The sequence below is a fragment of the Moschus berezovskii genome, chromosome 14 (genome assembly GCF_049115385.1).
Source record: "Moschus berezovskii isolate FMDL1 chromosome 14, NW_MosBer_1.0, whole genome shotgun sequence".
NCBI classification, from domain to species: Eukaryota; Metazoa; Chordata; class Mammalia; order Artiodactyla; family Moschidae; genus Moschus; species Moschus berezovskii.
Window position 1 is genome coordinate 16,485,621 of NC_142473.1, and position 24,116 is coordinate 16,509,736.

At 37.3% G+C, this 24,116-nt stretch overlaps 1 non-coding gene across 1 annotated transcript; it reads left to right on the forward strand.

Moving 5' to 3' along the window:
* Positions 1 to 861: 861 nt before the first annotated feature.
* On the forward strand, positions 862 to 968 carry LOC129554948 (U6 spliceosomal RNA). The gene has a single exon (XR_008685672.1). It is a non-coding gene; the product is annotated as a U6 spliceosomal RNA (small nuclear RNA).
* The last annotated feature ends 23,148 nt before the right edge of the window (positions 969 to 24,116 follow it).

Here is a 24,116-nt window from a genome sequence, read left to right on the forward strand (position 1 = left end):
CTGAATTTTAATAATATCACAGAACATCAGTATCACACAGGGCTACTCTGTAATGGTAATGGAACAAGAGTAAGACAAATTCAGAGTTATATCTGAATACAGAAGAAACTTCAATATTGTTCAGGCTACAAAAATAACAATATTACCTTACCATGGCTAATATGAGAAAGAATTTATTCTTTGCTAATTAGAGCATTGGCATCTAGTCTTCCCTACTTCTTGATAAGCTTTGTTAAGACATCCAATCTTAGAATTACCTCTTTTTTTCTGACAGCATATAATGCAGAGTAAAGCTCGACTCTTTAAACCCTTCACAAAATCACCTAACAGTGGCCCAAATAAAATAGCCCTGTGTAATACATTCTCACCTAGACTGCCACAATTTCCCATGATGTACATTTTCCCTTACTATCATGAACAATAGACCAACTTGTTCAATTACAGGTGTATCGCTGGTGGTCTTTGACTCCAGAGCACGTGTAACTCTGAGTATATGTGAATTAACAAAAGAAGAAATCTGGAGACCAATCGTAAAGAAAGGGGAAACAATGGGGCATTCTTCACTGCTCTAATTTAGCAATGATGCTTTAGTTCCCTACAACAAGTGGAAAGGTATCTTGTCTCTGTCTACACTGAAAATCCCTGACACAAGTAGGCTTATCATGGAGACAAAGACGTCAAACAGTTTAGAGAGAGTAATCTGTGACAACAAAGGAGGTTTCAGGGAACTCAGTACAATGTACCTATCAAGTCAAGGGAACTGGTTAGTGGGAAGGGCCCTAAAAAATTGACATACGAGCCCCATGAGAGAGCCAAAAACTGGATGCCTAAATACATAGATGGAATCTAAAGTAAAGGCAGGTGCTCGCTTCAGCAGCACATATACTAAAATTGGAACGATACAGAGAAGATTAGCATGGCCCCTGCGCAAGGATGACACACAAATTCGTGAAGCGTTCCATATTTTTCAGCCATATTGGTCTAGAAACGTTAAACATAATTTTTTCCATTTGTACAGGGGTAACTCGCTGTATTAAATATGTAAGGTCTTATCTACATGGGTTTGATTACAGAAACTAATAAAGTATTCTCTAAATAAAAAAAAAAATTAAAAAAAATAAAGGCAGAATGTGATAGAAAAAGTAAATAGAATACTATCCCTATACTCTTCCATGCTTTTATTTCTGTAGTCCATGCCAATCTAGAGGAATAACAGGAGAGAAAGAAATCAAAAAAATAAGTAAAATGAAAAGCTGGACCTACCCTCTGTCCAAATATAGGTTTCTTGTTTCAAAATCGAAGCATAAGCTTACAGTACAGTAAAATAATTCAAATAGCTAAGAGACTGAAGACTTGCCAAATGACTAGACTGCAGTGGAGTCCACTTGCTGCTGCTGCTGCTAAGTCACTTCAGTCGTGTCTGACTCTGTGTGACCCCATAGACAGAAGCCCACCAGGATCCCCCGTCCTTGGGATTTTCCAGGCAAGAACACTGGAGTGGGTTGCCATTTCCTTCTCCAATGTGTGAAAGTGAAGTCGCTCAGTCGTGTCCGACCCTTAGCGACCCCACGGACTGCAGCCTACCAGGCTCCTCCATCCATGGGTCCACTTAGGTAACTAGAAAACATAGTCCTGTCCAAAATGTCATTAAAGATTGGAAAGAAATATTCAACAGAAAATAAGGGAAAAATAGAGCCAAGGATAGAAAAAAAAAAAAAAAAAAACAGCTAGGTTTCTACCTCATTCAGTTGAGACTGATAAATTAATCCTACAAAGCAGAAAAATAGATCTAATTTTATGTAACTAAGGGTTCAGTTGTTTTGCATTCCATTTCCTTTTAGCCACTCTGTAACGTTCAACATTTTTCTAGAATAAACACTAATTTGTATTTTAATAAAAAATAAAACTAAGTAACTCCTTAAAAGCAAAAATTACTAGCAAAATAATGAAGGTATAATATTGCAGTAATAATTCAGTTCCTTCAGTCAATCAGTCGTGTCCAACTCTTTGCAACCATGTGAACGGCAGCATGCCAGGCCTCCCTATCCATCACCAGCTCCTGGAGTTCACCCAAACCCATGTCCATTGAGTCAGTGATGCCATCCAGTGATCTCATCCTCTGTTGTCCGCTGCCCTCAATCTTTCCCAGCATCAGGGTCTTTTCCAATGAGTCAGCTCTTCGCATCAGGTGGCAAAACTATTGGAGTTTCAGTTCAACATCAGTCCTTCCATTGAACACCCAGGAATGATCTCCTTTAGGATGGACTGGGTGGATATCCTTGCAGTCCAAGGGACTCTCAAGAGTCTTCTCCAACACCACAGTTCAAAAGCATCATTTTTTCAGCCCTCAGCTTTCTTTATAGTCCAACTGTCACATCCATACATGGCCACTAGAAAAATTATAGCCTTGACTAGACAGACTTTTGTTGACAAAGTAATGTCTCTCCTTTTTAATATGCTCTATAGGTTGGTCATAACTTTCCTTCCAAGGAGTAAGCGTCATTTAATTTCTTGGCTGGAATCACCATCTGCAGTGATTTTGGAGCACTGAAAAATAGTCAGCCAGTGTTTCCCCATCTATTTGCCATGAAATGACGGGACCGGATGCCATGATCTTAGTTTTCTGAATGTTGAGATTTAAGTCAACTTTTTCACTCTCCTCTTTCACGTCCGTCAAGAGGCTTTTAGTTCTTCTCAACTTTCTGCCATAAGGGTGGAGTCATCTGCATAACGGAGGTTACTGATATTTCTTCTGGAAAGCTTGATTCTACCTGTGCTTCTTCCAGACCAGCGTTCCTCGTGATCTACATTGCATAGAAGTTAAATAAGCAGGGTGACAATACACAACCTTGACGTAATCCTTTTGCTATTTGGAACCAGTCTGTTGTTCCATGTCCAGTTCTCACTGTTGCTTCCTGACCTGCATACGGGTTTCTCAAGAGGCAGGTCAGGTGGTCTGGGATTCCCATCTCTTTCAGAATGTTCCACAGTTTATTGTGATCCACACAGTCAAAGGCCTTGGCATAGTCAATGAAGCAGAAATAGATGTTTTTCTGGAACTCTCTTGCTTTCTCCATGATCCAGCGGGTGATGGCAATTTTTGATCTCTGGTTCCTCTGACTTTTTGAAAACCAGCTTGAACATCTGTAAGTTTATGGTACACATATTGCTGAAGCCGAGCTTGGAGAATTTTGAGCATGACTTTACTAGAGTGTGAGATGAGTGAAATTGTGTGGTAGTTTGAGCATTCTTTGGCATTGCCTTTCTTTGGGATTGGAATGAAGACTGACGTTTTCCAGTCCTGTGACCACTGCTGAGTTTTCCAAATTTGCTGACATATTGAGTGCAACATTTTCACAGCGTCATCTTTCAGGATTTGAAAGAGCTTCACTGGAATTCCATCACCTCCACTAGCCTTGTTCGTAGTGATGTTTTCTAAGGCCCACTTGACTTCACATTCCAAGATGTCTGTCTCTAGCTGAGTGATCACTCCATTGTGAATATCTTGGTCGTGAAGATCTTTTTGGTACAGTTCTTCTGTGTCTTCTTGCCACCTCTTCTTAATATCTTCTGCTTCTGTTAGGTCCCTATCATCTCTGTCCTTTATCGAGCTCTTCTTTGCATGAAATATTCTTTTGGTAGCTCTAATTTTCTTGAAGAGATCTCTTGTTTTTCCTATTCTGCTGTTCTCCTCTATTTCTTTCCATTGATTGCTGAGGAAGGCTTTCTTATCTCTCCTTGCTATTCTTTGGAACTCTGCATTCAGATGCTTATATCTTTCCTTTTCTCCTTTGCTTTTCGCTTCTCTTCTTTTCACAGCTATTTGTAAGGCCTCCTCAGACAGCCATTTTGCTTTTTTGCATTTCTTTTCCATGGGGATGGTCTTGGTCCCTGTGTCCTGTACAATGCCACAAACCTCCGTCCATAGTTCATCAGGCACTCTATCTATCATATCTAGTCCCTTAAATCTATTTCTCACTTCCACTGTATAATCATAAGGGATTTGATTTAGGTCATATCTGAAAGGTCTAGTGCTTTTCCCTACTTTCTTTAATTTAAGTCTGAATTTGGCAATAAGGATTTCATGATCTGAGCCACAGTCAGCTACTGCTCTTGTTTTTGCTAGCTGTACAGAGCTTCTCCATCTTTGGATGCAAAGAATGAAATCAATCTGATTTCAGTGTTGACCATCTGGTGACATCCATGTGTAAAGTCTTCTCTTGTGCTATTGGAAGAGGGTGTTTCCTCTGACCAGTGCATTCTCTTGGCAAACGCTATTAGCCTTTGCCCTGCTTCATTCGTCCTCCAAGGCCAAATTTGCCTGTTACTCCAAGTGTTTCTTGACGTCCTACTTTTGCATTCCAGTCCCTTATAATATAAAGGACATCTTTTTTGGGTGTTAGTTCTAAAAGGTCTTGTAGGTCTTCAAAGAACCCATTCAACTTCAGCTTCTTCAGCATTACTGGTTGGGACATAGGCTTGGATTGCTGTAATATTGAATGGTTTGCCTTGGAAACGAACAAAAATGATTCTGTCTTTTTAAAGATTGCATCCAAGTACTGCATTTCGGACTCTTTTGTTGACCATGATGGCTACTTCATTTCTTCTAAGGGATTCCTGCCCACAGTAGTAGATATAATGGTCACCTGAGTTAAATTCACTCATTCCAGTCCATTTTAGTTCACTGATTCCTAGAATGTCGACGTTCACTCTTGCCATCTCCTGTTTGACGACTTCCAGTTTGCCTTGATTCATGGACCTAACATTCCAGGTTCCTATACAATATTGCTCTTTACAGCATCGGACCTTGCTTCTATCACCAGTCACATCCACAACTGGGTATTGGTTTTGCTTTGGCTCCATCCCTTCATTCTTTCTGGAGTTATTTCTCCACTGATCTCCAGTAGCATACTGGGCAACTACCGACCTGGGGAATTCCTCATTCAGTATCCTATCATTTTGCCTTTTGATATTGTTCATGAGGTTCTCAAGCAAGTATACTGAAGTGGTTTGCCATTCCCTTCTCCAGTGGACCACATTCTGTCAGACGTCTCCACCATTACCTGCCAGTCTTGGGTGGCCCCACATGGCATGGCTTAGTTTCATTAAGTTAGACAGGGCTGTGGTCCATGTGATCAGATCGACTAGTATTCTGTGATTATGATTTCAGTGTGCCTGCCCTCTGATGCCCCCTCACAATACCTACCATGTTATTTGAGTTTCTCATACCTTGGTTGTGGGATAGCTCTTCACAGCCGCTCCAGCAAAGCGCAGCCGCTGCACCTTACCTTGCACAAGGGCTATCTCCTCAAGGCCGCCCCTCCTGACCTTGATCATGGCCTAGCTCCTCTTGGCCCTTCTGCGCCCACGCTGCCACCGCCTCTTGGACGGAGTGTAGCTCTTCTCGGCTGCCGGCCCTGACCTTGGGGGTGGGGTAGCTCCTCTCAGCTGCCGCCCCTGACCTCAGGTGTGGGGTAGCTCTTCTCCCTGTCTAGTCAAGGCTATGGTTTTTCCAGTGGTCATGTATGAATGTAAGAGCTGGACTATAAAGAAAGCTGATCGCTGAAGGATCAATGCTTTTGAATTGTGGTGTTGGAGAAAACTCTTGAGAGTGCCTTGGATTTCAAAGAGATACAACTAGTCCATTCTAAAAGAGATTGGTCCTCGGTGTTCATTGGAAGGACTGATGTTGAAGCTGAAACTCCAATACTTTGGCCAACTGACTTGAAAGTTGACTCATTGGAAAAGACCCTGATGTTGGGAGTGATTGAGGGCAAGAGGAGAAGGGGACGACAGAGGATGAGATGGTTGGATGGCATCACTGACTCAATGGACATGGCTTTGTGTGGACTCCTGGAGTTGGTGATAGACAGGGAGGCCTGGCGTGAAAGAGTCAGACAGACTGAGTGAACTGAACTGAACTGAATCTTTTCATCCTCTGCTTTTTCCCTCTCCTTTTACCTTCGATCTTTCCCAGCATCAGGGATTTCCCACTGAGTGGGCTCTTCCACTCAGGTAAGCAAAGTTTTGGAGCTTCAGTTTTAGCATCAGTTCTTCCAAAGGATATTCAGGATTGATTTCCTTTAGGATTGACTGGGCTGATTTCCTTGCAGGCCAAGGGTCTCTCAAGAGACTTCTCTGATAGCATAATTCGAAAGTATCAGTTCTTGGCCACTCAGCCTTCTATATGGTCCAACTCTCACATCTGTAAAGGACTATTGGAAAAACCATAACTTTGATTATATGGACCGTGGTCAGCGAAGTGATAGCTCTGCTTTTTTTTATGCTGTCTAGGTTTGCCCTAGCTTTTCTTCCAAAAAGCAAGTGTCTTTTCATTTCAAGGCTGAATTCACTGTCCACAGTGATTTTTTTGAAGAAAAGAAAATGAAATCTGTCACTGCTTCCACTTTTTTACCTATTTGCTATGAAGTGATGTGACTGGATGTCATAATCATAGTTTTTTGGATGTTGAGTTTCTAGCCAGCTTTTTCACCCTCTTCTTTCACCCTCATCAAAAGGTTCTTTAGCTCTTCTTCACTTTCTGCCTTTAGAATGGTATCATATGCATATCTGAAGTTGTTGATATTTTTCTCTGCACTCTTAATTCCAGCTTGTGATTCATCCAGCCTGGAATTTATCATTATGTACTCTGGATTTGTTAAATAGGCAAGGTGACAATATGCAGCCTTGTTGTACTCCTTTCCCAACTGGTAACCACTCAGTTCCATGCTTTTTTCTTATTGACCTACATTCAGGTTTCTCGGGAGGCAAGGAAGGTGGTCTTGTATTCCTGTCTCATAAGAATTTTCCAGTTTGTTGTGATCCACAATGTCAAAGTCTTTAGTGTATTCAATGAAACAGTTCAGTTCAGTTCAGTCGCTCAGTCGTGTCCGACTCTCCGCGACCCCATGAATCACAGCAGTAGATGTTTTTTCTGGATATCTACTTGCCTATTCTCTGATCCCCTTTCTTTCTCTAGGATCCATTGAATGCTGACAATTTGATCTCTGGTTCTTGTGCCTTTTCTAAAGCCAGTTTGTACACCTGGAAAAAAAAATTTTTTTTTGGGGGGGGGTTTGTTTGGTTGGCTTTTTTTGTTGTTGTTGTTCAGGGATTTGGGGCATAACTTTACTAGCATGTGAAATTAGCACAATTATACAGTATTTGGCACATTTTTTTTGCATTGTCCTTCTTTGGGATTGGAATGAAAACTGGCCTTTTCCAGTCCTGTGGCTACTGCTGAGTTTTCCAAATTTGCTGAAACCTATTGTATGCAGCAGTGTAACAGCATCATCTTTTACTATTTGAAATAGCTCAGGTGGAATTCCATCATCTTCACTAACTTTGTTTATAGTAATTGTTCCTAAGGCTTACTTGACTTCATGTTTCAGAATGTCTGGCTCTAGGTGAGTGACCACAGCATCGTGGTTATCCAGCTCATTAAGACTTTCTTTGTATACTTCTGGGTGTTCTTGCCTCCTGTTTTTAATCTCTTCTACTTCTGTTAGGGCCTTGCCTTTTCTGTGCCTATTGTGCCCATTCTTGCATAAAATTCTCCCTTGGTCTCTCTAATTTTCTTGAAGAGATATCTAGCCTCTCCCATTCTATTTCATTAAGGAAAGCCTTTTTATCTCTCCTTGCTAGTCTCTCGAATTCTACAATCAACAATTGGGTATATCTTTCTCTTTCCCCCTTGCCTTTCACTTCTCTTCTTTCTTCAGCTATTTGTAAATCCTCCTGAGAAAACCACTTTGCCTTCTTGAATTCCTTTTTCTTCAGGATGGTTTTAGTCACTGCCTTCTGTACAATGTTTCAAACCTCTGTCAATAAGTTGTTCAGGCAGTCTGTCTACCAGATCTTATCCCTTGAATCTATTCATCATCTCTACTGTTTAATCATATGAATTATTTGATTTAGGTCATTTCTGAATGGCCTGTAGTTTGCCCTACTTCAATTTAAGTCTAAATTTTGTGATAAGGAGTTCATGATGTAAGCCACAGTCAGCTCCCATTCTTGTTTTTGCTGGTTGTATAGATCTTCTCCATCTTCAGCTACAAATAATATAAAAAATCTGATTTCAATATGATGATCTAATGATGCCCATGTGTAGAGTCATCTCATGTTGTTGGAAGAGGGTGTTTGCTATGACCAGTTTGTTCTCTTGACAAAAGTCTGTTAGCCTTTTGTCTGCCTTCATTTTGTACACCAAGGCCAAACTTGTCTGTTATTCTGGGTATCTCTTGACTTCCTTCTTTTGCATACAAACCCCTACAATGAAAAAGTTATCTCTTTTGATTGTTAGTCCTATAAGATCTTTAGGTCTTCATAGATCTGGTCAACATTAGCTCATCTGGCATTAGTTATTGGGGCACAGACTTGGATTACTGTGATGTTGAATGGTTTGCCTTGGAAACAAACCAAGGCTATACTTTTGTTTTTGAGATTGCACCCAAGTGCTACTTTTTGGACACTTTTGTTGACTATGAGGACTACTCCATTTCTTTGAAGGCATTCTTGCCCAAAATAGTAGATATAACAGTTATCTGAAGTAAATTTATAGATTGCCATCCATTATACTTCACTGATTCCCAAGATACCAATGTTCATTTTTGCTACCTTCTGCTTGAGCCATCCAATTTACCTTTACTTATGAATCTAACATTCCAGGTTCCTATTCAATATTGTTCTTTACAGCATCAGAATTTAGCCACCAGACACAACCACAACTGAGCATCATTTCTGCTTTGGCCATGCCACTTCATTCTTTCTGGAGCTGTTAATAATTGCCTTCTGTTCTTCCTGTAGCATATTGGACACATTTTGACCAGGCAGATCATCTTCTTGTGTCATCTTTTTGCCTTTCCACACTATTCATGGGAGTGGTTTTCCACTGGAGTGGTTTGCCATTCTCTCCTTAAAGGGGTCACAGGTTGTCAGAACTTTTCATTATGGCCTATCTGTCTTGGGTGGCCCTGCATGGCATGGCTAATAGCTTCATTGAATTACACAAGCCCTTTTGACACAAAAAATCTGTGATCCCTGAGTTGAGAAGATCCCCTGGAGGAGGAAATGGCAACCCTTTCCAGTATTCTTGCCTGGAAAACCCCATGGACAGAGGAGGCTGGTAGTCTACAGTGTAAAAGTTCTCAAAATGTTGGACACTACTGAGCACAGCACAGTAATAGTAACGCCTTGCAAATGCCTGTCTGATATAAGAAGTTTCTTTCCTGGATATGTTTACAATGTTAACTTACTCAGTGTCAATGAATACTAAGCAAGTGATGTATCCCAAGTGATCAATGAAGTTTTGGCACAGAGAGGGTACTCAATATTATTATCTATATATTTTTTCAAAAACATCAATAAGGTAAATAATATCACAAAATTTTAGGGTGAGTAATTCTAAATAACTTTATAATTTGGAAGTTGCTGAGATTTCACTCATTGACCTAGGGCTATGAAAATGTTTAAGGTATATAATTCTACTGGTTTTCAGTAGGGTTTTTATAACCTATTATTATTCAGGGATTAGCAAATGGCTTAAGAACTTTAAAAATATAATTAATCCAAAGTAAAATGAAAAATAAGTGCTTTTCAGTGGAACATATTGTCAAGATAATAAGAAAACAAGCCACAGATCAAGAGACTATTTCAAAAGGGCTGTTATCCAAAATATGAAAAAGACTCTTATAACTCAATAATAGGGAAACAAACTACCCAATTAAGAAAGGGAAAAGACCTGAAAAAACACCTCAGTAAGAAAATATATAGCTGACAGACAAACATTTAAAAGATGCTGTACATAAGATTTCATGAGGGAAATGAAAATTATAACAAAGAATTATCACTACATGCCTATTAAATGGTCATTATCCAAAATAGTAACAAAGTATATGGTGAGGAGGATGTTGAGCAAAAGGAATTCTCATTCATTGCTGGTGAAAGTGAAAAATGTTACAGCCACTTTGGAGGACAGTTTGGTGGTTTTCACAAAACTAAACATACTCTTAATATTCGATCCAGAAATCATACTCTTTTGTATTTATCTATGCTAACTGGAAACTTGGGTCCACACAAAAATCTTCAGGCAGATATTCATAGCAATTTTATTCTTAATTGCTGAAACCTGAAAACAACCAAAATGTCCTTCAGTAGGTGAACGGATAAACTGTGGTAGGTATATTTAGACAACTTCAGAACTACAAAGAAATGGGATAACAAACCATGAAAAAATGAAGGAATCTTAAATATATATAACTAAGTGAAATAAATCAATCTGAAAAGGCTACATAGAGTATGATTCCATAAAATTCTGGAGAAGTCAGAAAAAATATGAGTAGTTGCAGGAGGTTAGGGAGTAGGGAGGGATGAATAAATAGTTGGAAGATGGAGGATTTTTAGGACCGTGAAACTATTCCATATGATCCTATAACGGTGGATGTACATGTGCATCGAAAGTACATGTCACTGTATATTCGTCAAATCTCATGGAATGTACAACACCAAAAGTGAACTCTAATGTAAGCTATGGACTTCAAGTGATAGTAATGTTGCCAATGTACATTCATGGATTGTAACGAATATATCACATGCCACTCTGGAGGGAAATGTGGATGGTGGAAGAGGTATGCTTGGTTCTAGGGGATTATGGGAATTCTATGTATTTTATGTTCAATTTTGCTATGAACCTAAAAAGTCAAGTTTATTTAAAAGTTTTTTAAAAGTAGTGTTTCTACAACTACTCTTAGAGAAACCATATAAGTATCATTATGTTTAAATGCATTGATTTTTATATTTGCATTAAATTTTATGTCTCTTGATATGAGAAAACTTTTATTTTACACATTTTATGCCTCAACAATATCTAGAATAATAAATCGAAAGAGGTGATTCTTAAACTTTTTAATGAAAAATATTCATTCTGAAAACTAAACTTAATCTTAAGTAAATAGTGTAATGAATTTTCTGAAACTGAACACACCTGTGTAATCAACATCTATCTAGCACCACAGAACCATTTCCCTTGTTGTCTTCCAGTCATTAACAAGTCCAGAATAACAACTACCCTGACTTATAATAGTATCACACCATTTTGCTTTTTCATTATTTTATGTCCATGGAATAATCCAATGTGTACTCTTCTGTGTCTGGCTCTTTTTCTTTAACATTATATTTGTGAAATTCAACTCATGAATTATATGAGTTGCATGCAATTGTTTTCACTACCATGATTAGAATGCAAATGAAATATCTGTATGGTATTTCATTTATTTTTTTCCACTGTTAATGGACATGAGGGTAGTCTTTTGGTTTTGGTTTTTTTTTTATTTTTGGCAATTGCAAAAAGAGTAACAAATTTAAACAGTATATTAAGAAACGGAGACATTGCTGACAAAGGTCTGTATAGTCGAAACTATGGTTTTTCTAGAAGTCATGTATTGATGTGAGAGTTGGACCATAAAGAATGCTGAGCACCAAAGAATTGATGCTTTTGAATTGTGGTGTTGGAGAAGACTCTTGAGAGTCCCTTGGACTTCCAGGAGATCAAACCAATAAGTACTAAAGGAAATCAATCCTGAATATTCATTGGAAGGACGGATGCTGAAGCTGAAGCTCCAATACTTTGGCCAGATAATGTGAAGAACAGACTTACTGGAAAAGACTCTGATGCAGGGCAAGATTGAAGGCAGGAGGAGAAGAGGATTACAGAGGACGAGATGGTTGGATGGCATCACCAACTCAATGAACATGGGTTTGAGCAAGTTCCAGGAGATTGTAAAGGACAGGGAGGCCTGGTGTGCTGCAGGGGTTGCAAAGAGTCGGACACAACTAAGTGACTGAACAACAACAGCAAATATTAACATTAATTTCTGTTGAGTAGAGTCTGTTGGGCTACACTCCATGGATTCACAAAGAGTCAGACATCACTAAGTGACTAACACAACAGCAATACCGATATTTAAAAGTGAAGTTTTATTTCATAAGCTAAGTACATTTGGCTTTAGTATATACAGCTATTTTTTTCAAAAGTGTTAAAGCAACTTATACACCATGAATAGTGGAAGATATTTCCTCCTGTTTCATATTTTCACTAGCATTCAGTATTTTTCAAGCATATGTCCATTTAATCCAAGTGATTAAATTTATTATTGTATATTTTTCATGTTATCTACTTTTATTTTTCTGATGTCTGTACTATCTATAGAAACATACTGTTTAACATTCTATGTGTTAGTAATTTGTGAGTCCAGTCTTTTTTTCTGAGTTATTTATTGCATTTATTATTAATATTTAAGAATTAGATTTGGAATTTATTGATTTTTATTTAATATATCTTTGCTCTAATTTTATGATTTTCATCATTCTATGTGTTTGATGTATGTATGGCTCTTCCAAGCTTCTTGACATAGATGTATAAGTTATTGTTTTTCAGAATTTTTTATTTTATGGTTTATACATTTCCTTTCTAATGTTTCATGTCAAAATAATAATGTTTTTGTTATATCTTATTTATTACCCAGTTAAAACATTTTATATGAAAAACTTTGTTTATAGAAATGTTATTAATAAAGAAATGAAAGCATTTTTAGCTATGAAACATTTGTTATTTACCCTATTTACAAACTAACAATTTGGGCTGCCATTTCCTTCATAAATGGTCACAGAAGACCCAATAACTGGGTCAGATTTTTTTTTATAAAGCACATATAGCACAGCAAGGAGCATTGAGCATCGTGTGCACTTATTCCACTTGCTGCACTCATTTGCCAAGAGTGAATTAGAAAGACACAGGCGAACCCTGAACATGCAGTTAATTTGTGTCATAGCTGAGGAATCCCAAGTTTGAGAACAGAAATAAGCAGCAAGACTTATTGAGAACAGAAATAAGCAGCAGTCCCAGAGGAAGGAGACATTGCTTTCATCATGCTGGACACTAAAGGAAAAAAAGAAAGAAAACCTGCCCTCTGATTTGGAAGGAGATACTACCTTTATTTTCCAAAATTATTCACTCTACAAACTGTCAAGAAAAGGTAGCCTGTAACAAAAACTGTCAGTAACTGTTCCCAACATGTGCAGAAACATGAGACTTATGAAGAATTACTTTCCATCAGTAATTTCTGCTTTGATTTCCTTTTTGAATGGGCAACATTCTTCTCATGGCTATTGATACTCATTTGCAAAGTACATGCTAGAGTCAGTGTTACCATCCTAATTTTGATCTTCACTTTGAATACCGTAAACGACATTTTCTATTTATCTCTCTTAATTCAGCTGAAAATAAAACAGGAGAATCTAGGAGGGTGTTCTAGGGTGCTTTACATTTGCATCTCCAGAAGTAGTTATTGCTATGATTTCACACAGTGTTTAATTGTTATGGAGATAATGTGACTAAGAGTTATTTCAAAAAACTGCATGTTAAAAACAAGTGTGTTGATCCGAGAATCACTGTAATAAATCTGGTAGTAAAAATAGGAGAAAAAAAAAGAGCTTCCTGACAGAATCAGTGTATAAAATATTTCCCCTTGACCTATGGTTTTTTGGGTAAAGAGAAGGAATGTTTTGTTTTGTTTTTTTAAACTTCAAAAATAAATATGTAACATCGTGCAAGATAACCAAACTTTAAAGACAAGGTCTGCTATAGGATACATTTTCCAGCATCTGAGGCTCTGCCTTGTTGAAAATTAGAAAAGGGGTGAGGGGAAACTGGGTTACACCTTACATTTTACTTGACCCAGTGTGTTTTTTAAATGACTAATTGGTTGTAGAAGAGAGTACAAACATTAAAATCCCATGTCTGTCTTTCAACAGAGCCAGATTTTTAAAAGTCAGAATGCCCTTCTTTTCCTTCCCCTGGTGAAATAATGTCAGTAGATAAACTAATTGGTAGCACAATAAGAACCATTCTGTTCCGTTCCGTCACTCAGTCGTGTCCGACTCTATGCGACCCCATGGACTGTAGCCTACCAGGCTTCTCCGTCCATGGGATTCTCTAGGCAAGAATACTGAAGTGGGTTACCGTTTCCTTCTCCAGGGGATCTTCCCGACCCAGGGATCGAACCCGGGTCTCCCGCATTGGAGGCAGACGCTTTAACCTCTGAGCCACCAACAATGACTATAATAGTCCTCAGATTCTTAAGTAAAGTGAAAACCATTAAGAGTTCAAGAAAAGAAAAAAACACTGTTACAAGTGTTTGGTCTAGGAAGAGAACTAGTAGCCCAATCTAAATATTTGGCTTTTTTACATTCAATTAGCCATGTGAAAATAAGAAAATTTATAACTTTATGAAAGCACTTTATACTTAATGATTAGACTGACTGCCATCATTTCATAGTTCAGAGTATGGATTCTAAAGGAGATTTGCCTTGCATGCCAAATTTTGTACAAGGATAGGATGTTTAGCAAAATGAAACTGCATTTGGGTCATTTCAGAAAAACTGTTTTGCGGGATGAATCATTCATGGTCTTGGAAAGAAACAGAATGCATATCAGTTGGTTCAAATGACATTTAAGGAAGGTACTACTTAGAGAGCTGTGAGCAGTATAAGCGTACTTGTGAAGAGTAGAGAGACAACCAGAGACAGACAACAGAGAAAATTACAGAACTAAAACGTCAGGATCATGAAATAGTGTTATCATATCTTTTGTGAGAGCTGATTGTGGGGTGGGCCTGCTTGATGAAACTGCGGAGGAGAACTGAGGAGAGGAACCCTTGAAGCAAGAAGAGACCAGGGACAAAATATCTTTCTTCTTACGTTCTGATCTTCCACTCGTACCTTCCATTGACCAGTCCAGGGGTGGATTGACAGGTGAAGTGTTTAAGAAATGACTTTCAAAACAAAACCTTGATTTTAGAATTTGCTAATATTCATGGTGTAATCACTTCCACCATGGCTGATTTCAGTCCACCCAGGTGATACCATTGAACTGGATGTGAGAACAGACTCACATAACTGACTCTTACAAGCTGGTGGTGAGCTGGATCCAGCATATTACTGGATTAACCTCAGCAAAAGCTTTCTATCAAGGAGTTCAGGAGCTACAGTAATATGCAGAAGATTTAAAGCAAGGCAATGACTAGTGGAGATGTAATTTGGGAATCTGGGGGGCAGGTGCAGTTAGAGGAAGTTTTCACATGGAGAATGATCACATTGACAAGATAATATGACTTGCCCAAAATTTCTACGTTAGTGACCCAGCCAGGACTCAAAGCTAATTTTGATACAGTGCACCGTGTTCTCTCCTACACTGCTTGTCTTTTTAATGTAATGCTTTGTTAGGGGGAAAAATAGCTTTATTTCACATGCACCCACAGATTTCATAAAAAGGTTGACACAAGCCTGAATTGAAACAAAGCATTCATTCAAATACCCCACTCCAGTATCTTTGCCTGGAGAATTCCATGCACAGAGGATCCTGGTGGGCTACAGTCTATGGGCTCGCATAGAGTTGAACATGACTAAGCAACTAACAACACTTTGAGGAATCTAAAGCTGAGAGGATGAACCTATGAGCCTAAGGTATGAAAGGGAGGGAAATGATGGCAATAGGATTGAGCTTTATTACTACTAACAGTGGGTCAGCAAATCCATGCGTCTTACTCATAGGTGAGAGTGGCCATTGGATAGATTTGACTCTCTCTCTCTTATGTCCTGGCCAAATTAGTGTTCTAGGAGTGACATGACATCAACAGAGAAGATAGACTGCCAGTTGTCCAAGAATCTAGGGGAAAAAGTTAATGATGGAAAAACTAATACAAAATATGTAAACTGAATCTTGGAAAGGACAGTCCAAGGCCATTAAAAACACTGCCAAGAGAGAGTGAGCACCCAATATCCATAAGTTCTAGAAAGTACTGATGTTAAATTAGAATGTGACCTGCAAGTAAAATAATGATTGTTCCTTAATTATCCCTAATTTGCTCCAGCTTCAAAGTACTTGCATACCGGGCTGTCAGAAACCTTGGCTAGTTAACTTGCAATAGGCAAGAAACACAGTGTGAGAACAGAGAAAAGCTAGCCATTCCCCTTCTTACCATGGTCTTCCCACTGGATGGTGCAGTGAGAAAAATTATCTGTTAAACATTATTTCCATGAAATATCCCTGGGTTTGGAAGATCCCTTGGAGTAGGAAATGGAACCTGTTCCAGTTTTCTTGCTTCGGAAATCCCACGGACAGAGGAGCCTGGGGGGCTACAGTCTATGGCATCACAAAGAATCGGACATGACTGAGCACATACACACATACATACATAGATAAAGAAACACTATGAGAACAGAGAAAAACTAGCTATTTCACTTCTCACTAAAATATTTTCAAGCATAAAGCAAGCTGGAAATATTGGAAAAGTGGTCTGAAATTTTTATTGCTAAGTTAAAAACAAACCAAGGAAAAAATAATCTCTAAAATTTTGTATGAGAAAATCTTTTAAATGCTAGAATAACAACAACAACAAAAAAGATTGCAGTCCTTCCTTGTATCCTCAGGGGACTGATTCCAGGATTTCTGCACCTAAATCCATGATACCAAAATCCACAGATGCTCAAGTCCCTTATATAAAATATAACAGTACAGTGGGTCTTTTTATCCACAAGTCCCATGTCTGTAGGTATGAAGGGTTGTCTGTAGAGAGACATAGAAAGCACAAATCAAAAAAATAGGATAAATAAATCAGTATTACTGCTTAGAAAATTAAAAACAATGTTTGTAACAAATATAATTGTTTGGATATAAAAATAACATAAATTTATAGGATAAAAGATTCAGCTAAATAGGAAAAAATTGAATAAACTCTATCAATAGACATTTCACAAAAGAGGAAATATGAAACCATAGTAAATATTTGGAAGCTGTTCAGTCCCTCTACAAGCAGGAAAATGCAAAGTAAAACTTGAAAAAGATACTATATTACACATACCAGACATACAAAATTAAAGTCTGACAAAACAAGTGCAAATAAGAGCGTAGAGCAAGAGAAATTTGTGCATAGGATATAATTTGGATCAACTTTTGAAAATTATTTTGAATTACTTGTTAAAGTTGATGTAATGGCATGATATGCTTCAATTCAAATAATCTGTGAAACTGAATCTCAAAATTCCCTTTCCTGAGTGGTTTCAAGTTAGGTTTTTCCTGTATGAAAAATCTGCATGTTCAGTTAGTATCTGTAAGGGGCAGACTTAAGGTAACAATGGTTTCCAGTTTGTCCCCTTGCTTCATTCCTAAACTGGCCCGTTTCTTTTCTATCAGCCCTGATGGATGTATTTCTGCAAATTCATAGGCAGTATCTGCAAAAATCCAGCAAACTTCCTCAGACTTCTAAATCAAACTCCTTAACAATTTCACTCCAGCTCTTGGATATGCCTCCCTTTCCACAAGCTTCAACTTTTTCAAACACTTCAAGAGTGGTTAGTTTTTTTTTTGACCCTATTCAGATCTTTACCTCTCCAACATGTCCCATAATTTTATAAGAGTAATACTTATAGAAAATTTCTTATTACATAAAACATAGTAATTCTACTACCCTGATCAAACATTGACCCATATATAACTTCTGATTCTTCAAATTCATTCTTGAATACATATTCTGAAATATTTCTTGTCCCTGTACATCAGAAAATATAAAAAGAATGCTTTTGTATTTGGGAATTTTATGCAATATAATTATAATAAGACTGAAATCAACCCAAATAGCTATTAAATAGAAAAATTAATAATGTGTGGTGTGGTTTCTTACAAATAAAATAAACAAATCATAGCTTCCACATGAACACAGTCAAATCTCAGGAAACAAAATATTGGCATAAAAAGTCATACAAGAATTAATTCCATAATGGTTCAGTATATAAAGAGTAAATTATCTTTCAAGATAAGCAATATTTTCTGCTGTACTTAAATATTTGGCAAAATTATAAGAAAAGAGAAGGAATAGCAATTACTAAATTTAGGATTGCAGTTACTCTTGGAGAAGAAAGACTAGAAAAGGAGCTGGGAGATACTGGAAGGTAAGCATTAATGGGTTGAATTATGTCCCTTTTCAAACTCATATGTTGAAGTCTTAAACCTCAGTACCTTACTATGTGACATTATTTAGAGTTAGGGTCCTTACAGAGATAGTCAAAGTAAGCTCATTAAGGTGGTTCCTAATCCAATATAACTGGCATCTATTTAAAAAGGGGAAGGCAATGTAAAAACAGAGAGAAGGGGGCCATCTACAAGCCAGTAGATGTCCTGAAAGCCATTATTCCCTCAGAAAGGACCAACAGTGCCAACCCCTTCATCTGAGACTTCTAGACTCCAGAACTGTAAGACAATACATTTCTAATGTCTGCATGCTCAGTCACTTTAGTTGTGTCTGACTCTTTGCATTGTTATGGTCTGTAGCCCACCAGGCTCCTCTGTCCATGGGATTATTTCAGCCAGAATACTGCAGTGGGTTGCCATGCTCCCCACCAGGGCATGTGGGGTATCTCCTCACGTCCGCAGCTCCTGACCTTGGACGTGGGGTAGCTCTTCTCTGCCAATCCTGCACCATGCCTCCACTGCAGTTAGAACTGGACATGGAACAACAGACTTGTTCCAAATAGGAAAACGAGTACTTCAAGGCTCTATATTGTCACCCTGATTATTTAAGTTATATGCAGAGCACATCATGAGAAACGCTGGGCTGGAAGAAGCACAAGCTATAATCAAGGTTACTGGGAGAAATATCAATAACCTCAGATATGCAGATGACACCACCCTTATCACAAAAAGTGAAGAAGAACTAAAGCGCCTCTTGATAAAAGTGAAAGAGGAGAGTGAAAAAGTTGGCTTGAAGATCAACATTCAGAAAACTATGATCATGGCACCCGGTCCCATCACTTCATGACGAATAGATGGGGAAACAGTGGAAATAGTGTCTGACTTTATTTTTCTGTGCTCAAAAATCACTGCAGTTGGTGATTGCAGCCATGAAATTAAAAGATGCTTACTTCTTGGAAGGAAAATTATGACCAACCCAGATAGTATATTAAAAAGCAGAGACATTACTTTGTCAACAAAGATCCATTTAGTCAATGCTATGGTTTTGCCAGTGGTCGTGTATGAATGTGAGAGTTGGACTATAAAGAAAACTGAGCGCCAAAGAATTGATGTTTTTGAACTTCAGTGTTGCAGAAGACTCTTGAGAGTCCCTTGGACTGCAAGGAGAATCAACCAGTCCACCCTAAAGAATATCAGTCCTGGGTGTTCATTGGTAAGACTGATGCTAAAGCTGAAACTCCAATACTTTGGCCACCTGATGTGAAGAGCTGACGCATTTGAAAATATCTTGATGCTGGGAAAGAGCAGGAGAAGAGGACGATACAGGATGAGGTGGTTGGATGGCATCACCGACTCAATGGATATGAGTTTCGGTAAACTCCGGGAGTTGGTGATGGACAGGGAGGCCTGGTTCATGGGGTTGCAACGAGTCTGACACAACTGAGCGACTGAACTGACTGACTGACTGACTGACCCCCAGGGGATCTTCCCAATCCTGGAACTGAAAATGCATCTCCTGCACTGCAGGTGGATTCTTCACTGCTGAGCCACCTTGGAGGCCCTTTCTACCGTTTAAACCGCTGCTTTTAGTTCTATATCTCTAGAAGACACTGTCAAGTTGAGAATAGTCTTGAGGCTTCACTTTCATCTAATCTGTGGAGAAAAATTAGCCCATGGAACATGTTTGGACAGGTAATGGAACAAAGCATAAAATGACTCTAGAAGTGTAGCTCCACATGTTCTACACAAATAATCCATTGATTATAAAGCATTATCTCATTTAAACACACTAAAATCCTATGAAATAGGCATTATTAACCCCATTTTTAAGACACGGTAAGAGAGACTTTTAGAATTTCTGATTAGTTTTCTCTAAGTCACATAGCTAGTAAATACCAAATCTGGAATTTACAATTTAAATAGGTCTGTCAGGAATAAGTGTACATAAACAAACTGAACTTGATAGACTATTACTAGAAACATTATCCTTTCTTAAGCAATGTGTGCCCTCTTTTCTTTCCTTTCCTTCTCATCTTTTATAAGACCTGTCTCTATTTCTCTCGTTAGTTCTTCTGTATCTTGGAATGACTCTGACCAAGGACAGAAAGTCATGAATTTGGCAAGTGGTGATTTCCAAATTTGGCTAATCATCAAAAGTACCTGGGGAGAAGTTTTTAATTATAGATTAGGTAATACTAGTTTTGCAAAATGCTGTTGGCTAGTTTCTGAAATTCTGTCCATGTTTTTCCCACTTTATTGTGATATATTTGATGTATAGCATTGTGAAGTTTAAGGTGCACAATGTTTTGATGTGATACACTTATAATAAAAAGTTACCACCATGGCATTCGCTAACATCTTCTTTCTGTCACATAATTAACATTTATTTTTTTTACAATGAGAATTTTATGCATATTTGAAAACTCCACCTTCACCTGATCAAACTTCCTAATGCCAATAAATATATACAACTTTGATGAAATTCTATAGAATTTATGTAACCATTTTTATACATATCAAATTATATTTTGCATAATATGTATCTATATAATGTTTCCCTCAGATAGTAGGTTAATATTTCTTAAAATTTGGCTTTATATTTGGCTAAAGCATTTTTTCAAAAATAACAAGCAAAGTATTATACATATACTGAGTTAACAAAACTAGATTTAGGCATAAAGAAACAACTTATGGATTAAAAAATAAAAGAGTGGTGAAGTGAAGAATAGTTAGAAGCAGATAAACCTACAGTATAGACATAGAGAAGGAAATAAATCACAGAAAAAGCATATATGCCCTTAAAAATGTTACAATATACATAAAATGACTAGGATGCTATCTAATTTATGAAATCATGTTTATTGAGTAATTTAAAATGTTGAATAAATATATTCATCTCCATAAATAATTGATTTTAGTCTGCAACTAGTAATACAATTTAATGAGTGCATTCTAGGTATAATACTTCATATTATTAATTCTATTTAATTCTAACAACATGCAAGACAAATATTTTGTTTACATATTATAGATGAAGAAACAGAGGACTAGAACAATATTCCAAACACATAAAACAGTTTCACAGATCTGTATATTGTATTTAGAGCCACATAAAGACCATTGACCTAGGTCAGGATATACATTTTATCCAGCATACCTCAAACTGATTATGTCTAGGGCAGTATCATAGCAATAACCCTTTTCTGCAGGGCACAGATTCCAAGTCCATTTAAGTGGATTCTTGAAACTGTGGATACCACCAAACCCTTACCTACTGCTTTCTGTCTTATCCATCTATCTATAGATACATAGATATATTAAGGATAAAGTTTAATTTATAAATGAGGGACATTAAGAGACGAATAACAATAATCAATAATCAAATAGGACAGTTATAGCAAAATACTGTAATACAAGTTATGTGATTGTGGTATCTCTCTCAAAATACCTTATTGTATTATATTCACCATTTTTCTTATGATGATGTGAGATGATAAAATACCTGTGTGATAATTCCAAGTGAAGTGAATGGCATGGCATTGTTACTTAGCATTAACCTACTACTGACCTGATGATACATCAAGGGCAGAATCGTCTGCTACAGTTGATCCTGGGTCACAGAGCCCTGATGATGTCCATGGATGGACAAAGAACAGACTTGCCAATGGTTGGGGGTCCAGGCAGGATTGAAGCAGGAGGTAGGGCATGAGACTACATCATAAAATTCAGAAAACTATGGAAAGTGAACCTGCAGATAAGGGGAGAATTCTGTAGTCACTAAAAGACCAGAAGACTAGACTTCAACTAAGTAGCAGACTGGAGCTTAATTCATTATTTCAAATATTCAATCACTATAATGGCATTCTGAAGCCACCTTCTCTATAGTGGATACTCGGCTAATTCATCTACAGGAAAAGTGAAATACATATAGGAGCAGAAACTACTTTTGTGTGTTCATTCACTGATTTTTACTTTAATCATTAATAATCATATACATTCATCTTGAAATTGGAAACATTTTTAGGCTCCCTTATGATTATTGTGATAAATTGCTTATAAAAACAATTTAAAACCACTTGAGAAAAATATAAAGTACTAGGGGGAAAAATACATAAAATATTCCCTATTGTACTGGTTCCCTACTAAAACTAGACACATCTGTTTAAAAGGCATTTTTTCCCCCGTAATTACAGCTTTGGCTTTTAGTTTAAAATAAACCTGTTAAAATCTGGCATTAAAACAGTTTTCATATCAGAATAAATGTGTATTTTCCCCTAAAGAAAGCTTGATAAAATCCGTTTAATTGTTTAGTCTTAACTTCTCATTATTGGGTAACTGAAATTAGCAATGATAGGTGTTTAAATAAGCAAATTCCAATTACTATTAACATAAGCAATTCATTATTCCAAATGCAATCAATGTAGCTATTAAAGAACTGTAAACAGAATTATTACCAATGTGAATTATATTACTACTCCATACACAGTCCATCGGATACATTTTTTTTCACTGAGTTTTATTTATTGTAATTTGTGTATTTATGTACCACATCTGCTATGTAAGTATATGTAAATTTTCTATTTGTGAACATTCACCTCTGTTATTTTTTTCAGGTTTGTAAACAAAATCTAAAAGAATATTAGAGATTTGTAAATGATACATTTCAGTAAAAACCTACTATTATTTTACTAAACTTCATTAGCTAAATATAGCTAGTCACGTTTCCTAATTTTAAGTTCTATGTTATTTCTGTGACTTTTATTTTCTCTTTTTAAAGAGATATGGCCTCATCTTAATGTTATCACTCATGTGGCTAAAAACATCTTTGAGCAAAATATAGACTCAGTTATTATGTAAAGTAAGACTTTTTGGATATTCTGAATCAGCCAGTTTCTTACAAGATGTTAGCAGTGGTGGTTGTGTCAGTGTCTGTGTTTGTGTGTAGAGGTGGGATGCAGGAAATAAATAAATGTTAAGAGCTTTATAGAGCAACAGTTGTCACACTGATCAGACCAAGTACTCCCTTAGTCAAACTCAGAAGACTCCACACCACCACATTCATGGATTTAAAGGCTACTTTAAAGTCAACCAATTAATCTGAAAGAGCAGGTATTATCATGTCCACTTTACAAAAGGGAAAACAGATTAGTAAACTGTTTAAATATGACTCTCTCCAAAGTCAGCTTGTCCATATAATTATAGGAAAATATTGAAAGTTTACAAGGTAGCATTGATTATCAAAGTTTAGGAAGACAACTTCATCTAAATTCTCAATCGGTACTATGGAAACAAACTATGTTAAATAATTTTCCAGTAAGTGATAGAGTGAGAAAGATGATCCTAGACCATAGCTGTTTTTGTGAAGTCTTGATGGTTAGAAAGGGAGAGAAATGCTGCTTAATTAATTTTGTCTAACATGTTCAATCCCTTTATGAGTACAATTTGCCTTTTATTTGCATAAAATTATTTTATTATATAGGCTTCTCAGTGGCTCAGCAGTAAAGAATCCACCTGCAATGCACAAGATACCTGTTTGATCCCTGGGTCAGGAAGATCCCCTGGAGGAGGGCATGGCGACCCACTCCAGTACTCTTGCCTGGAGAATTTCATGGAGAGGAGCTGTCAGGCTACAGTCCATAGGGTCACAAAGAGTCGGACATGATTGACACAACTGAGCATGCATAGACATACATTTTGTTATGCAACTATAAAACAGAGTTCTATTCTGAGAAGGAATGTTTTATGATGATGAAAAGCCAAACAATGAAATTTAGCATTATTGGTAGAATTGTTTTCCAGTGTATATTTTGTCGTTTATGAAAACAATCTTCTAAACCTCCTGTCTCCTTCCACTGCCACCACTGTCCAAAGGTTAGAACTTGGACTCTAGAAAGAACAGGAAACTGCAATCTCATCCCCTTGAAGCAAAATGTTTATAAGTCGTCAGCACAGAAACTGGCTAAAAGATGGGGAAAGATAACCTAAGAGCAAAATTCTATGCTAAAACTTGGACTGGACTAATTATACTAATTTACGATTTGCTGTTTCAATTATATTTAATTTGCCCAACTCTTTAGGTAAATACTCTTAAATG